This window comes from Fukomys damarensis, unplaced genomic scaffold (genome assembly GCF_012274545.1).
Source record: "Fukomys damarensis isolate Sample0158 unplaced genomic scaffold, DMR_v1.0_HiC HiC_scaffold_24, whole genome shotgun sequence".
In the NCBI taxonomy this organism is placed as follows: Eukaryota; Metazoa; Chordata; class Mammalia; order Rodentia; family Bathyergidae; genus Fukomys; species Fukomys damarensis.
Window position 1 is genome coordinate 65,418,376 of NW_022900936.1, and position 17,887 is coordinate 65,436,262.

The following is a 17,887-nucleotide window of genomic DNA, read 5'->3' on the forward strand; positions in this document are numbered from 1 at the left end:
TATGTATATATATATATATATATATATATATATATACATATATATATATATATATATGCACACACACATATTTCAATACATATACAAATATTCCAACCAGGATATAAAAGGCTCCAAGGATGAAAGGTAGAATGGGATATATTAATCCAACTACATTATACATATATAACTAAACCTCATTGAATAAAATACAGAAAATTGAGCTAACCTAAAAAATGTGGAAAATGGTAACTTAATTATGTATTGTATGACCAAAGGCAAAAAAGGAACATAAATATTGTATATTAGTTATCAATTTTTTTATCACAGTGGTATTGCAATTATGAAATTCCTTCATGTGTATACCAGGGCTGAAGAAGTAATAAAACTGCAGATAACGAGATCTAGTTTCCTGACTCAGTGAAATACATTATAAGGGTTACAGACCAAAGGACACAAAGATGCATGTTAATTAAATGCAAAGTAGTAGACCAGATTAGATCCTGAAGCAGAAAGAGGACATTAGTAGAAAAAAATGGTGAAATCTGAAAGAAGTCTATCTATAGTTAATGGCATTAACCAATGCTCTTAGTTTTGAACGATGTGCCATGGTTATATAACATGTTACCATTAGGGGACAGTACTTAAGAAGACTACGTTGACTCTGTACTCTTCTTTGCAAGTTTTAAGTAAATCTAGAGTTTTCCAAAATTAATTCCCTTTTATAACTACACATTACATATTCTGATGTCAATTTCATAAACTTAATAGAAGAAAAATATGAATGCTTTCACAGGAAAAAAAATAAAAATAGAACTGGACTGTGTATAGCACTAGTAAAGTGATTTTGCTGAAGTTTATGGTCTGTGACACAATGTTATTTGACTTTTAAAACTCTCAGCAGGGAGAAATATAAAAACTGCTATACAAAATAAGTACTCATAAAATAGTGCTTAGAGCAGCCATGGTTCTTAAGACACAAGTGTTAAGAGATCTATTTCTGTAAGAGCTGATTTTGGATGACACAAGTGGCATGCAGCATTTGGAAAACATCTGTGAATCAAGAAGGAAAAATAGAGCTGCCTCCTAGGAGGAGAATACTGTACTATTATAACTATAAACAACCATATATAAATTCAAATATAACATTTGACATTCACAGGAATATGTAATAACATATGTAGTAGTTATACTACAGCTGAAGATGGGGTACAGTCCAAAGAGACTGGTCACTGAGCATGACCTAGAAGGATATATCTCCCTAGCTAGCTTCTCTCTCTGCTTTTTGGCTGCCACAATGTGAACAGCTTTCCCCTGTCAGTACCAGGAACCAGCCAGCCTGCCATGCGGAAGACTAAGACTACTGAAATGGGAGCCCAAATAAATCACTCCTCTTTACATTGTAGTTATTGAGTACTGTGTCTCAGTGACAAGGAAAGTGACTAAAAAACACAGTAATGTTTTTTCCTATACATATATATGAAAACTTTAATTTATGAATAAGGCACAATAAAAGATTAATAATTGCGGCAAAATAAAAGATTAATAATTGTTGCAAAGGAAAAAATATTAATAATAATGATAACAACATACTGTAGTAAAATTGTTTAAAATTATGAATTGCTTATTTCTGGAACTTCCCATGTAATACTTTTTGGACTGGTTATTGATAGTAGTTAATAAAACCACAGAAAATAAGACTGAATAAGAAGGACTACTGTAAATGCAAGGGGCCTCTAGGCCTGAGGCAGTCTGGGACCCTATGAACTCTCAGAACTGAAAAGGTGGGGCTCTTTCCAGATAGAGCCCTACACTAAGGAGAATATCTGTTGAGAGTCAAAATTAAGTTACTAAGGAAAGGGAAGGTCTAGATATAAGAGTGGGTAGGGTGGCAAGGAAGGAGAGCCAGGGAATCTTAAGAAATCCAGCTGCCATAGTTTTGAGCTACATCGGAAAACATCACAAGAAGGGACTCTCTAAAGTTAGAAAATCTACATAAAACAAATCTCCTACAGTTCCGCAATATCAAATTCATATAAAATGAGCAATGAAAAGCATCACAATTTCCATATTAAATTACTATAAGAAAATGGAGTGATATAGCTGGATCAAGAGGTAGTTCTAGTTTGTTTTTTGAGAAACTTCCAAACCGATTTGCATAGGGGCTACATTAATTTACATTTCCACCAGCAGGGTAGAAGGGTTCCTCCTCCTCTTCCACCAACATATTCTCACCAGCATTTATTGTTTTTGTATTTTTGATGACAGTCATTCTGACTGGGGTAAAATGGTATGTCAATTAAGTTTCACTTTGCATTTCTCTAATGGCTAAAGTTGTTGAGCATTGTTGAGCATTTTTTCCATATAGCTATTGGCTATTTTATATCTTATTTCTGTTCAATTCTTTTGCAATTTATTTATTTTTTGGGTTTTTTTTTTTTTTTTTTTTTTTTTTTAGACAAGGTCTCACTTATGTAGTTGAGACTGACCTGGAACTCACTATGTAGCTCAGGCTGGTCTCAAACTCACAGAGACCCTCCTATCTCAGGCTGCTGAGTACTGTGCACCACCACACCCAGCTTTTGCACATTTATTGATGGAATTATTTAATTTGATCTAGCCACCACTCCTTGGTATATACCCAAAGCAATTAAAGTCAAATTCTACAGGGATACCCACATACCTGTGTTTATTGTGGCACAATATACAATAGCCAAGATATGGAACCAGCCTAGGTGCCCATCAACAGATGGATGGAAAAATAACACACAGTATATATACACAAAGGAGAATTATTCAGCCTTTTAAAAAGAAGAAAATTCTGTCACTTAGAGAAAAATGGTTGGATCAGCATGTTGAATAAAATAGGTCAGATTCTGAAGACGACTATCATGTTCTCTTTAACATGTGGAATCCTAATAAGATGACAAGAAAGTAGAAGGGAAGACTATTATTAGACAAGAGAAGAGAAGGAGGAGGAATAATGAGTGGAAGAGAAGGAAATAGGGGGCATGAATAGGATCAAAATGCATTATATACATTGAAATCCCACTTAAATAACATGTAAACCTGGGGTTGGAGGGGTGAGGAAGGTCATAGGGAAAGATGATTAAAATGTTACGCACATGCATAGATTTGTCAAAATGAAACTCATTAATCTGTATAACCAACATGCACTAATAAAAATGTGGTGAGAATAAAAATTTCAAAAATAACAAAAGATACAATATCTATACAGAAATGGAAGCATGTCAGAGCATGCTCAAAACAATGATAAACTACTAAATTTGTTAAATGAACTGAAGGCATTAAAAAAGACATAAAACATGAAAAAGATACATGAAAAATTGAAAAATCTAAAAATAAAGTGGAAACTCAAATGATTAAAAAATTTTGAATCACTTTGGAAATAAAGATGAAACTAGAAGGAAGAGGAAAATAAACATAACAAAATCATGCCTTTTAAAAAATAGCTTAACATAAAAAAGAAGTTATCTAAAAACTATCCATGCCTCTACCTTATCCAGTGATATCACTCCTGGTCATTAATCCCAGGAAATGAAAATGTTAGTTCCCACAAAAATCTGTACATGAATATTCATTGCACACACGCACACACACACACACATGCACAAAGAAAGGAAATACATTTAGAAATAGCTTGTTCTTCAACAAGTTCATGGCTAAACAAAGTGTGATACACCCACTCCATGGAATACTTCTCAGCAATAAGAACACACTATTTGGGCCGGGGATTTAGCTCAGTGGTTCGGTCGCCTGCCTTGCAAGCACAAGGACCTGGGTTCAATCCCTGGTACCAAAAAAAAAAAGAACACACTATTCATACTCTCAACAATTTAGACGAATCTCCAGGACACTGTGCTGAATGAAAAAGCTAATCCCAAAGGCTACTACATAATCCCATACTTACGTGATATTTTTGAAATGACAAAATGTTAGAATGAGCGGGGGGGGATTAGTGGTTGCTAGCAGTTAGGAGGGTGGGTATAGACTGTGGTTATAGTTATAACAGGATAACACAAGAGATCCTTGCTGTGTTGGAACATTTAAGTATCCTGACTATGGATATCCAGGAACCTAGAGAGGTAATAAAATTGTGAACTTAAATCACACATATACATATACAAATAAATATACAAGTAAAGCTAGAGAATGTGTCAATGTCAATATCTTGGTTACAGGATATTATCAAATAGTTTTGTAAAATGTTACCACTGGGGAAAATTACATGAGGTTGTGTAAAGCACATCTGTTTTATTCCTTATCCTCTGCACATGATTCTAAAAAAGAAAACTAAAGAAGTGAACTAAATGCAATGTGATATCATGGATTAGATCTTAGATCAGAGAAAGGACATTAATCGAGAAACTAATGATTTATGAACAATTTAGTCCATAGGAATGTCCTGATGTTGGTTTCTTAATTTAAAACATTATTAATATAACATGTGAATACGAGGTAAAATGTACACTGGAACTATGTAGTACCTTTACAAATTCTCTATAGTAATCTCTAGTTATTCCTTTTGTGTGTGTGTGTGTGTGTGTGTGTGTGTGTGTGAGAGAGAGAGAGAGAGAGAGAGAGAGAGAGAGAGAGAGAGACAGGGTCTCATTGTGTAGTTCAACCTGGCTTTAAACTCACTATGAATTCCAGGCTGGCCTCAAATTCACAGCAATTCTCCTGCCTCAGCCTCCCAAGTGCTGGGATTACAGGTGTGCACCACCACACTGGCTCTATTCCTGATTATGTTAAATGTTTTTCAAAGAAAGAATTAAACGGATTCAAGAGAAAGTGATATTGAAGATAAACAATTTGGATGCTAGGATTCTCTGAAGAAAAATAAAAGCAAAGGAATAGGATAATGTGGAAAACCATAATCTAAAAATGCTCATCGGAAATTTTAAAGAAACATCTGAAACTTTATATTGAAAAAGCCATCACATCCCTGAGAAATCAATCCAGAATAATCAATAAAACAGTATAGTAAAATTAACAGACTTTTAAAAAATCCTTTAGGAGGGTTGGGGATATAACTCAGTGACACCACACCTGCCTAGTGCCTGAGTTCAATCCCCAGTCACCACCCGGCCCCCAAAAAACCTTTAGGATTTAGGCCAAGCAGTTATATGGCTAGTTGATGAAAAAAGTAAGTAAGATTAGTATCAAACTTTTCAATAGCAATGTTTTTGCGAGAAGAGAAATAAGTGCAGTTTAAACATATTCAAGAAAAGGAAAAATGAGCCAAAATTTTTATTTCTAGCAAAAATGAATTTCAGATATAAAGATCAAGGATAAAATGTGATGAACAAGCAAGAAAATTCCTGGAACATTCCTTTCCTAAGCAATCTACTACTATGGAGAAAACCTAAATGAGTAAAAAAATATCATTATAAGGACTGGTGGCAAATATTAATTAAATATACAGTTACTGGTAGAACTAAGACAAAGTCTGGGAGGAAGAGCGCATAGTACATAATGACTGTACACTCTTGACAATATGCAGGACAACTATGAAAAAAATGAGGAAAATGTAAACAGAATGTGGAAAAAAGAAAAAAAACTTTTAAAACTTTTTAATAATTGAAAGTAGCATTGTGATTCTTAGATTATTGTGTGTAGAATGTGGGATTAAAGCAAATGAGTATCTACTAATTCTATCATTATATTTTCACTAAGAAAAAGAAGATACTAACACTGAAGAAATTAAGAACACCCAAATACAAACTGATCTTGAGTTTCAACTGGAAGTATCAATATGAGCTTACTAGGTATTTGATCTTATATTTTATCTTTACACTTTCCCAACTTTGTCCACTAAAAAGGATTATGACAAACTGAGAAGCAATGATAATCTCTAGTGCCTAGTTTGAGACCTTGAAATATCTTCCTCATTTCTTAGAGAAATGGCTCCTTCCAGTTCTAAAGAAGGGAATGTACAAAATAAGACTGAACTATCTCTCACACAGGTTAACAACGAAGAGATCAAAGACTACTACTCATATCAAAAGGACTCAAGAACCAACCTGAACAGGATCCCACTGGCTAAAATGACAGTGTGAGCTTAGAGAGGAATTGCAACAAATTAAAATCCATAAAATATATTAAAAATCGGGAGCTGATAATACTAATAAACTAGCTACCATCTGAGTCAATTATCTTGAAAATTAGGTATATATAAGGATTTATTTTGCCTTATTTGACCTTTACCTTTCAGGAAGCAAAGAGTAGAAGGAATGAATCTCCTTACAAAAAGTATTCCAACTAAGCAAACAATATTTTCTAACATTTATGAGCCCTAACGAACTCAGGAGTCTAGACTCTGAGCATCAGCAGGTAATAAAAAAAATCATTATGAAGTTCCAATGAAAGAGCATACCACCTGTAGTTGTGCCTCAGTTTGATAAAGCTTCCCCTCCTGCTCCCTATCTAGGAAATAGTGACTAGAGGAACATCTCAACCACCCAGTGAATGCACATTTCCCAGAATGGCAAATTCCACAGGTCAAAGGCCTACGTTCTTCAACAAACAATTGTTAAGGAAAAGACACAAGCGATATACCAAGTTTTTTAAAAGGCAGGATTCATCTTTAAACGAAAACTGTAAAGAAACTACAAGGAAGTGATAATTTTGGGGGGAAAAAAGAGAGGCCTCTGAGTGGGATGGGGAATATGGAAGGGTTTCTATGATGACTGACCAAGCTGTGTTTCTTCACCAGGCAGCTATGAAAAGAATGTTCACCTGAGAGTAGCTCAGGAGGCTATGCATACTCAATAATGTGGCTATTTATACCTGTTTTATCCTACAATAAGGTTTTTAGAAAAATTAATGCAAGTTTTCATTAAGCAATTATGTTTAGAGATATCCACTGGGAGTTTCTTTTGTATCTTTATTTTACTTTTAATTGACATAATACTTGTGCAATTTTAATTCACATAAGCATCAGGTAATAATCAACTTGGGGTAATTAGCATATTTATCAGGGGACTTTTAGACTTAAGTGTCGGCTTCATCACATACCGTGACCTACATATACCTAACTCACTTCAGATTCCCCAACCAATCTCTGGCCCCACCTCTACTGCAGCCCTGTTCTTTTGTACCCACACTTTCTGGCCAAGTAGATTGGGTACTACTGCGGTTACCACTACTTTAAAAGCTAAATAGAAAAGTATTGAAATTCACATTTTTCAACTATTTTTAAGTCATATCCTCTTCAGGAAAATGTAGGTATCATGTGTTTAAGGCCATGTGAACACACACACAACCAAGGTGGGATGTTGTAGATACAACTTTTTGTATATCACCATTAGAATATTCATGATAAATATTTTTTTGTTTGTTTGTTTTTTTGAGACAGGGTCTCACTATGTAGTTGAGACTGACCTGGAACTCACTGTGTAGCCCAGGCTGGTCTCAAACTCAGTGATTCTTGTGCCTCAGCCTCCTGAGTGCTGGGATTACAGGAATACGCCAACATGCCCAGTGATAAATCTTATTTTATGTAATTTCTATTGTGAAAATGATTTTTAAATGTTCCCATTTATACAGAAATTTAATTTTATATGAAATTAAAATCCTAGCAGGACACAGAACTCATGAGGCTGAGGTAGAAGGATCACCTTGAGTTTAGGACCAGCGTGGGCTTGGTACATAATGAGTTCAAGGGCAGTCTAAACTACACAGTGAGACCTTGTTTCAATAAAACCAAGATAAATGAATAAAATCAGACCCTGAATATTTATCAAGTTGTAATTTTCTTCCTCTCTCTCCCATACCATCGCCACAAATGAGATTCTGATTCATCTTCCTTAGCAGGATGTATCTCTAGTAGCATCATTATACATATACTATAAATCATTTTATCTGCAGGATATGTACACATGAACACAGAACAATAATAATATTAATGGCATCAAATATTTAATTGAAAAGTGAATACAACAGACAATTCATATATAATTCTCTTTTAATCTTAACAAAATCTGTAAGCTAAGTATATATCCCTATTTTATAGATAGGAACACTGACATTTGGAGAAATTAAGACATGTCAAAGGTTCTGGTTCTTCAGTTAAATAAGCAATGGAAAGATTCAAAAGCTCTTTAAATAGAGAATGGGTTACTTTTCTTAAGTACTACTCAGCTATAAAGAATGATAAATTAGAGACATTTATAGCTAAATGAATGCACACTAAGGCAATACTCAAGTGAAATGGGGAGGGGAGGAGGGGGTGAAGGGAGGGCAGAGACAAGGGGAAAGAATGAGAACCAAGATCTGTCATGTAGAGGTACAAGATCTCAATAATGAATGTAACTGCACTGTATACCTAAAATGTACCAATAAACTAAATGAGGAATAAATAAATAAATAAAATTGTAAAAGGGCAGAAAAACAGTGGACCTCAAAAAAAAGTGAAATCAATAGGACACACATGTGCAAATACCTAATAGTTTCTCTGATTTGAGAAACTCAAAGTGTAAATAAGGATCAAAATGTATAACAGATAATGTGAAATAGGAAGAAAAGGTTCAAAGGGGAAGGAGAAGTGGGAAGGGTAGGGAAAAGGAAAGAAGGGAATGGAATTAATATAAGAAAATGAAAAAATGGAAACAAAGTCTTTGTAAAGGGAGAGAGTTGAGGGGTTGAAGGGGGCAAGGGAATGGGGAAAAATAAGAATCAAGATATATTATGTAAAGGTACAACTCTCCAATGATGAATGTAATGTATACCTAAAATGTATCAATAAAATTAATTTTTAAAAATAACCATTCAAAGTATGTATTTTAAGAAAGAAAGAAATATTTAAATGAGGTAAAAAATCTGTGAGGGTGCTAAGAATGCAGCCCTTAAAATGCTTCTAAAAAAAAAAAAGGACTCTTTATAAATCGAATGAACAGTCCGAAAGATACCAGAAAGAGATGACAAACTGGGAGCCCAGCGACTGAGCTTTCAGTCAGCTTTTCACCAAGAAACAGCTGTTAACACAGTGGTTGAGTTACTTTACCTCATGAATGTCAGTTTCCTCACCTTAAAATGAAGACTGACAGAGGTCATTTTAAAGCCACCAATGTGATTCATTGATTCAAGAATGAGTTCTATGGCTGTCAACATTAAGAAAAAGCAAAAGAAGGGCATTTCATCTACAGCTGACTGCATTTGTAGCTCAAGGGTTGGGAAGCTGAGGGCATGAGAGCTGGTAAATAGCCACAACCAAGGTAAATGAAAAAAGAAGGGCTCCGCCTCTGTTAGTCTAACTGAACACCAGAGATGAGCAAATGTACATATAAAAATAACTAAGTGGGAAAATATTCATGTTCATAGTAATAAATTCATGTCTGGAAAAATGTGTGTTCACTGGACAGGACTCTTGTTTTATTCAACACCAGAACATGAAGAGCAACTAAGGAAAGAATTAGTATATAATTGTATGGTGGGACCAGTCTGGGTTACATGAGCTTCATGCCAAAGGATTCCATAAAACACTAAGGCAAATAAAACAATCCTTCAAAGTCTATGCTAGCCGACCTTTCACAAACTCTACCACAAGGCCTCAACACTTGTATGTTGATGAGGCATTGCAACAGTGTTATTTTTTCAAAGGCTTCACAGCTTTTCAATAAATACTTATTTGTCTGTTTGTTTGTTTTGGTACTGGGGATCAAACTCGGGACCTTTTCCTTGCAAGGCAGGCAGTGGAACCACCAAGCTAAATCCCCAGCCCTACTTATTTTAAAATACCTCTTTTGTAGCATTATATTAAGAACTATAAAAAATAAAGGAATAGAAGGCATGTCCCTAGCGACAGCAACACAGTACCATGTGCATGGGAAAACAAGTGAAATAACTGGAGACAGGAAGTGCATGTGCCATTTACTTTGGAATTTAAACGACTTCACACACAGATGGTGAAATTTCCATTCCACTGAGGTCACTCATCAAATTCATTTCATGTATATTTAGTTGAACCTCAGTAGTTTTCCTCAATTTCTTAATTTTCAAATTGTTTCTCTATCAGGTTGTGTAGCTAATGGAAAGGTAGCACTACATATCTGGACAAAGTATATTGAATGTGACATAATTTTAAGAAAATTAAAAATGATTTATCTTAATACGAAAGGTAGCATTTTCATTAAATAAATGTAGAAATGGTAGCTACAATATATATGCAGCACAACCCCATCAAGCATTGGTCCAGTTTGTTTACATATAACTTATTTATAAGTTCATTAATTTAGATAACTTCATTAAATTAATTCTGTTCATAAAACAACCCTAGGGTGTCAGGTACTATCATTATCCCCAATTTCAAGGTGAGTAAAGTAAGGCACAGGGAAATTAATTTGCTCAAGCTCGACAAAGCTTTCCTTTTGTGCTTGTGTATGTGTGTGCGTGTATACACAATACTGGGGATCAGGACCACTGAGCCCCACCTCTAAACCTCCAACAGAGCTCCTCCAATGGTGGACACACAAAAGACATTTTATTTTCTGTATAACCTCATCACCCAATATTCTTCACCCTGGCTGAAAATCAGGATGAGGGCCTGAAGGCACTGTATTAATAGTGCCACAGGTAATTTTTTATAACAGTACACAAACTAAAATGATAGGATTCATAGAAGTACAGCCACACACACACACCACAGATATTCACTACAGCAGTGTCTGATGACTGATGACTGAAAAAAATCTAAATGTAGGTCAACAAGGGGCAGTTAACTACATTTTTATATTTCAGCAAGGCAAGGCTGTGTAGCCTTTTAAAAGAATAAGGTAGCTTTATACCCATGTACATTGAAAATGCCTAATTCAGATTGACCAGACTTTATCCAAAATGCTTGGGACCAGAAGTGTTCCATAGTTCGAATTTTAGAGGGTTTTGAAATGTTTGCATATGCATAATAAGATATCTTGGGGACAATGGAAGCCTAAACACAAAATGTTTTATATATACTTTGTACACATAAATCAAAGATAATTTTACACAATATATTTGATAATTCTGTTTATGGTGTGGAATTTTTCACCTGTGGATTCACGTCAGTACTCAAAAAGTTTCAGACTTTGGAGCACATTAGATTTCATATTTTCACATTAGAGATGCTCAACCTGTATATGTTATGTGACAAAAGAGATGTAGAACAGCATGTGTATTATGATCCACATGAAGCAAAGTATATGTTATATATATGCTATGATCAGAAAATTTCTTAAGAATAATCAAGAAATTACAGTGTCTATTTCTGGGAAGTGGAAAAAGTGAAGATGAGTGGATAGAGGAGAAAGTTTTCTTTCATATTATATTATTTGCACATATAGCTGCACTTTTAAGTTTAAAGCAAGAGGATCACAAGTATAAGTTCAGCTTGGGCAACACAGTGAGTGATTCTCATATTTTTTTTTCTTCCTATTTTTATATAAGAATATTTCCCGGATTTGACCCTTCATCGTCACCCCAATCATCCAAATTTTATCAATTCACGCTTCTGGAAAGGCCCCAGCCTTTTCTCTCCTCAGCCAACCTGCACAGAACTGTGAACAGTTCCCTTAGTCCTTGCAGAGATTCCAACTACCTCCAAGATTTAAAATATCCCTGTTTTGTTCTTAAAATTGCCCTCTGGAGCTCTTTAAATAAGTCAAATTTCTCATTCGTCAAGGGCCTCGCCCTCCTGTTAACCCTCCCGTTGGGCACAATAAACACTCCATACAACCAAATCAAGCTTCTTCCTCCAGAACTCTCTTCAAGGTCCCTTTCCTCTAACAGCCTGCCCAGTGTTAACGTCCATGAGATCACAGGGTTCAATCCTATCTTCTCATCTTTCCAGCGAACCATCTGCCTTAGCGGGATCCTTCCACAGGCCTCCGTTTGCACTACTACCTCCAAGGTTTCTTCGATCTCCACCCTCAAGACCTTTGATTTGTTTGGGTCCCGCCTCCTATCCGGGACACCAAGTTTGTTTAGGGCCACACGGCAGGGGCGGGACAGGTTCTCTATTCCTTGCTGCGTACTAAGTCCAGCCTAAGCAGGCCGCTCAGCAAATGAAGCCTTGCGGGCAGGACTGACTAAGGCGCCTCTCTCCGTTAACTCCCAGAGAAGAAAAGTCTTGAAGAAGGGGCAAACCAACTGTATGTGCCCCGAGGCCGTATAGGGAGACTACAAAACTCTCCGGAGGGGCCAATAGGCACGCAGGCTATGAGAACGAGGCCTGGTAAGCGGAGGGAGACGGGTGAAGAGCCGAACCGGCCCGAAACCCGGGGAGGCTGGCGGGGAGGAGACTCGACAGGCTGCCTCGCAAGCCCCGGCCCAGGTGGCGGGGGTGACCGTTACAGCACTCGCCAGAGGGAGAGTTCGGGAACGTTCCCCACTCACCAGCAAGCCGCTGCCGTGGGAGGCACAAGTTGCCCCTCTCCCAATCTGAGCCACGTCAGCTCGGGAACCCCAAACGCAACACCTACTACCGCCGCCGCCGCCGCGCCCCTCCAAGGACTCAACCACTCGCTGTTGGGACGGAAGACGGGATCAGGATATCGACCAATCCGGGATAGGAGTAGAGCGTTACCACAGAGACCAGGCACACCTTGTTTGTAACTAAGCCGTCCAACTGACAGAAACCAATCAACGCCGGGAAATCCTGTGCGTCCTCCAAGAGAAAGCCAATGGACTCCAAGGGAGGAGCGAAAGGCGGGATCAAATAAGAACCAGAGTCCCGGAAGAAAATCTGGAGACAGACCGGAAATGCCTAGGGGGCGGCCCCTCAGGGGAGAGTCAGGTGGTTTGCTGGTGAGGTGGATATTCCGGTTACCTGTAGTTCCAGCGGAACGTTGGCCGGACTGGCCCAGGCTATGGCTTGGGCTTCTGTGGAGGCTTTGGTTAGATGACACCCGCTGACGTTAGGATTGTTGAATGATCTGTGAGAGGAAGGGAGCGGGAATGTAGATTTCGCTTTTAAGAGTCACAAGTTTTAGAGCCAAAACAGTTGGTCATTTACTCTGACCTTTTTATTTTGCGATGAAAAATGAGAACCAGCGAAGTGACTTGCCCACAAACAGCGGTGTATTGCCAGAACTCAAGCTTGAAGCTGGCGTCTATATGAAAGAGAATCGGCGGTGTCTCCTAAGGACATGACTGTGAGAGAATAATGTACTTCTTAGGAAGTGGCACTTCAGCCTGGCCCGAAGCAAACGGTGAGATCTGAGGCTCAGGGTCTGGAATGTGCGTCAGTGAGGAGTCCCAGCAAGAGACTGAAGTCATGCATGCTCTCCTCAGGACCCTAGGGAAAGGGGAAAATAACATCCAGCTCCCAGAATCACCTCAGGCACTATCTTCCCAATAATAATGTTAGTTTGAATTTGTTACATTTTGTTGTGTACCAAGCATTCATTTAACCCATCACATGTGCATCTTTATCCAAATGATTGTAGAACCTTTTGAGGCTCAAACGCTGCTCAGTAAGGCTTTCTTGACTACACATGTAAAACTGTAGTACCCTATATGCAGTATACCTCTTTATTGCTGTTGTTTCCCCTAAGCATATTGTCATCTAACATACTATGTATTTTATTAGTTTTATTTTGTCTCTCCTCACTAGAAAACAGAAATTTCTAAGAAAACTGGGATTTTGTTTCTTGATCTCAGCTGTATCTCCAAGTTCCAGAACATTCTAGAGTATTCAATATTTGTTGAATCAGAAAAGTATATATGATTATCCTCATTTTACATGTGACACAAGGTGTTGGAAAGTTAAGCATTATTTTCATAAGGTGCAAGATGAGGGTGGGGCCAAGATTTGAAGTGGCTATCCAATGCCAAAGCTGTGGCACAATACATTATGCTTTCAAATCCCTGATTGTATCCACCCAGCAAAGCCCTAGCTTGGATTAGTTCAACCAGTTCTCTTCACTGACACTTTTGGCAAAAATCCTACAAGGATCCAGAGTGTACCAAACATCCTATATTGAAAGCCTGGAGAAAAAGCTTCCTAGGCCCTCAGGCAGGTAAACCAAAGATCTGGCATGGCTACTAGCGTTTAAGCCACGCCCCCATGTTTGCGTGATAGAGTGGGGGATTGTGCTGGACAGGAAGCAGCCGGAAGGGCAACTGATGACTGCTCACTATTGAAATCTACATTCAGAAAGGAGACCTGGAGATGATGTCTGAAAAAGCAAGTACCTAGATCTCTGACCTGGGCTTTTGAACATGATGGGGTATGCATGCAGTGATCTTAAATTGGATTTGTCCTTCTTAGCTGACTTCTGTTCTAGTTTCCTAGAAGTTAATAGTTCTAAACCTGATATCTCTCTAAAGTGCCACAGTACCAGAGACAAGGACAGAGCTGGGTTGGTAGTCACGGGATCTAGGATCTACAAAAGAAAGCAGAGAAACAGGAAAGGGATATCACTGGTAGGTAGAAGAGCTTAGGGTAGGACATTTGAACTGGAGCATAATTAGAAGGTAATTAAGAACAGGTCCTGAATCTTAGCTGAAAAAGGTCTAGAGCCTAGGCTAGGGCTAAAGGCAAGGGAACACAAAGGGGAAGAACGGACCTGTGGTGTAATAATCACAGTCTCTTGAGAATAACACCTGAAATGACATACCTTCCATACAAACTACCTAGGTGCCTCTGTATGTTATCTCTGTATCTTCCTTACCTTCTGTTTGTACTCCAACTTTCACAGTTTCCTGCAGTAGAACTCAGTAATTTTATTCTTTTGATGATCAAATAGTCGTCTGTGAGGTTATTATGAGTGCCTTGGAATGCCAGCTACCTCCATCAGGACAGGATATCTGTAGTCATGAACGCATTGATAACCTAAAAGATAATAGACCACCCTTAGCCCCACAGCCTTTATTCTGAATAACGCCAATGCCGAAGTTCATATTAGGCATCATATTTAGATATCAACATTTTGTTGTTTTCCCTGAAACACCATGAGTTTTATAGAAGCTTATAGAATGTTAATGTCACACTGCTACATACCATGCCAACTACTTTTATATAGAATGCACTCTTTCTCCTCATTAAAAAAAATCCACCTCTAATGGCCAGATGCAGATGAAAACAATGCTGAGATTCCACCTCATCCCACAAAGAATGGCTGCTATCAAGAAATCACACAATAACAAATGTTGGCGGGGTTGTGGGGAGAAAGGAACCTTTAACCATTGTTGGTGGGAGTGCAGACTGGTGCAACCACTATAGAAATCAGTATGGAGATACCTCAAAGAGCTTGGACTGGAGGTTCCATTTGACCCAGCCATCCCTCTGCTGGGTATCTTTCCAAAAGAACTAAAAGAATCATATCACAGAGATATATGTGCACCTATGTTTATAGCGGCACAGTTTGTAATAGCTAAAACTTGGAAACAGCCCATTTGCCCATCCGTTGGAAACTGGATAAAGAAGATGTGGTTTTTCTATAAAATGAAATATTACTCAGCCATAAAGAAAGAGAAATTAGATTCATTCATTCATAGGAAAATGTACTGAGGATATACTCCTAAGTGAAATAAATAAGTCACACATGTGTAAATACTGAATAGTTTCTCTGGTGTGAATAAACTATAATAGTACATAAGATCCTAATGATATAATGCACAATGTGAAATAGGAAGAAAGTGGGAAGGGTAGGGGAATGCTAATAAAAGAAAAAAATATGATAAAATGAAGAAATGGAAATGAAGTGTTTGTAAAGGGGGAGGGAGGAGGAGTAAAAGAACAGGGACAAGGGGGAAGAAATGAGAACCAAGACCTGTCATGTGAAGGCACAACATTCCAATGATGAATGTAACTGTAATGTATACCTAAAATGTACCAATAAACTCAATGAGGAAAGTGGTACACTACAAATAAAGAAATTGACATTTAATGAGGCTGAATATCTTTTTAATTTTAAAACTCTTATTAGTACATGTTTTAAGTACATAATGATTACATTCAGCATAGGGATTTACTACGTATAAATACCATATCTTAATTCTTTTGTCATCCTTTTCCTCTCCCTTCCCCCTCCATTTGATCCCTTTTCCTTTTTGCAAAAGTCCTATCTCCCTGTTTCCTATTATCTGTATTATTTTTCTCTTTAATCATATTTAAGCTTGTGTGTCTGATTTATTTCACTTAACATTATGGTTACAGGGTGCATCCCATTTTCCTACAAATGACTAAGTAATCCATCTATATTGAAGAATAGTACTTCATTACATATAAACACCATATTTTCTTTACCCATTCATCTGTTGGTGGACAACAGACTACTTCCAGGGTTTAGCTGTTATAAGTTGTGTTGCTATAAACATGGGAATGCATGTATTACTCTACTAGTGTCTTTAAATCTTTCAGGAAGATACCTAGAGTAGAAATACTTGGGTTGAATAGAATTTCTAGTTTTAGTTTTGTGAGAAATCTCCATACTGATTTCCATAGTAGTTGTATAGTATACATTCTAACTGACAGTATAGAAGGGTTCTTTTTCCCTGTAGCCTTGCAAGAATTTGGTATTATTTGATTTATTGATGATAGCTATTCATTCTGTAGTAAGATGGAATCTCTATGTTGTTTTCATTTGCTTTTCTCTAATGGCTAGAGATGTTGAATTATTTTCATGTATTGGCCATTTCTACTTCTTTTTTTTTTATTGAGGTTATTGGTACAATCTAGGTACACAATACAATTACATTCATCATTGGGATTCTGTACCTTTACATAATAGGTCTTGATTCTCATTTTTCCCCTTGTCCCTGCCCTCCCTTCACCCCCACCTCCCCTTCTCATTTACAAACACTTTATTTCCATTTTTTCAGTTTCTCGTATTTTTTTCCTCTCCCTTATTACCTTTCCCCCACCCTTCCCACTTTCCTTACACCTTTAGCCCTTTACTTCCTATTTCACATTATTAATTGTCTCATTAGGATCCTGTGTACTGTTATAGTTTTTCACACGAAAGAAACTATTCGGTATTTCAGTTAAAGAAATCTCTGTATGAACATTAAAAACAGGGAATCCTAAAATAAAACTAAAAAGGAAAGTAAAAGAGAAAAGGCAATTTTGTAACATCAAAATAATCCTTAATTCTGGAGATGAAAATGGTCCCTGAACATATTTAAATTGCTTCTCGCTCTTATAGTCTTATCTTATTCTTTTTTTCATTATTTAGAGAATACTTTGTTAGTTTCTGTAATCAAACCCACGTAGATGTGACCTTACATATTTAGTATGATGTGTTACCCTATATGCATGGAAAAATAAATAAATAAATTAACATTTCTACACCAATATGGTTGTCCATTTCTGTACAATGCCAAGTCAACACAGTAAATTGGGATGACTTTTTCCAAAGTTGGCAGCACCATTAAAGTTTCACAAGATTCAATTTATATATATAGATAGATAGATAGATTAGATAGATAGATAGACTAATAGTATGTTATACATCGATAGCAGCAACAGCTTTTCCAGGTTCTGCAGTCATCTGAACAAAATTATAGACATTCAGCACATTCCATTAAAAAAAAAACAACAAGGAAAAGAATAATATCCAGACAACAGCAAAGTTCTGTTGCTGTTGTGGTACCTGGCACCATTTTTTCTATTAGCCTCTTAATCATCATCTGGAAAGAGAACATTCTAGAGTAATATCATTAAATGTAGCTCTGATAAAGCATGGTCCCTACTATGTATCATAAAGCAGGTACTAGATATTTTACATTCATAGAGGTATGATACAGTACTGTCCTACATCAATAATACTAGAATCAGTTTTGGTTTGAAATTTACTTTGTCTGCAAATAAGATTGCTACCCCTGATTTTTTCTGGGCTCCTGTTACATGGAGAATTGTTTTCTTTCTTCTCACTTTCAGTCTATGGGCTTCTTTTTGCACTAGGTGTGT

At 37.0% G+C, this 17,887-nt stretch overlaps 1 protein-coding gene across 5 annotated transcripts in view; it reads right to left on the reverse strand.

Moving 5' to 3' along the window:
- The window catches only part of Golgb1 (golgin B1), a 99,897-nt gene extending 87,213 nt beyond the window's left edge, over nt 1-12,684 (reverse strand). For 4 of the 5 annotated variants that reach the window (XM_010630000.3, XM_010629999.3, XM_010629998.3 and 1 more), the window contains exon 1: nt 12,370-12,683. The gene's annotated coding sequence lies outside the window, so the exon portion shown is untranslated. Of the gene's footprint in view, nt 1-12,369 lie in introns of all 5 variants that reach the window. The other variant, XM_033768145.1, reaches the window with a different exon arrangement.
- Between the last annotated feature and the right edge of the window lie 5,203 nt (nt 12,685-17,887).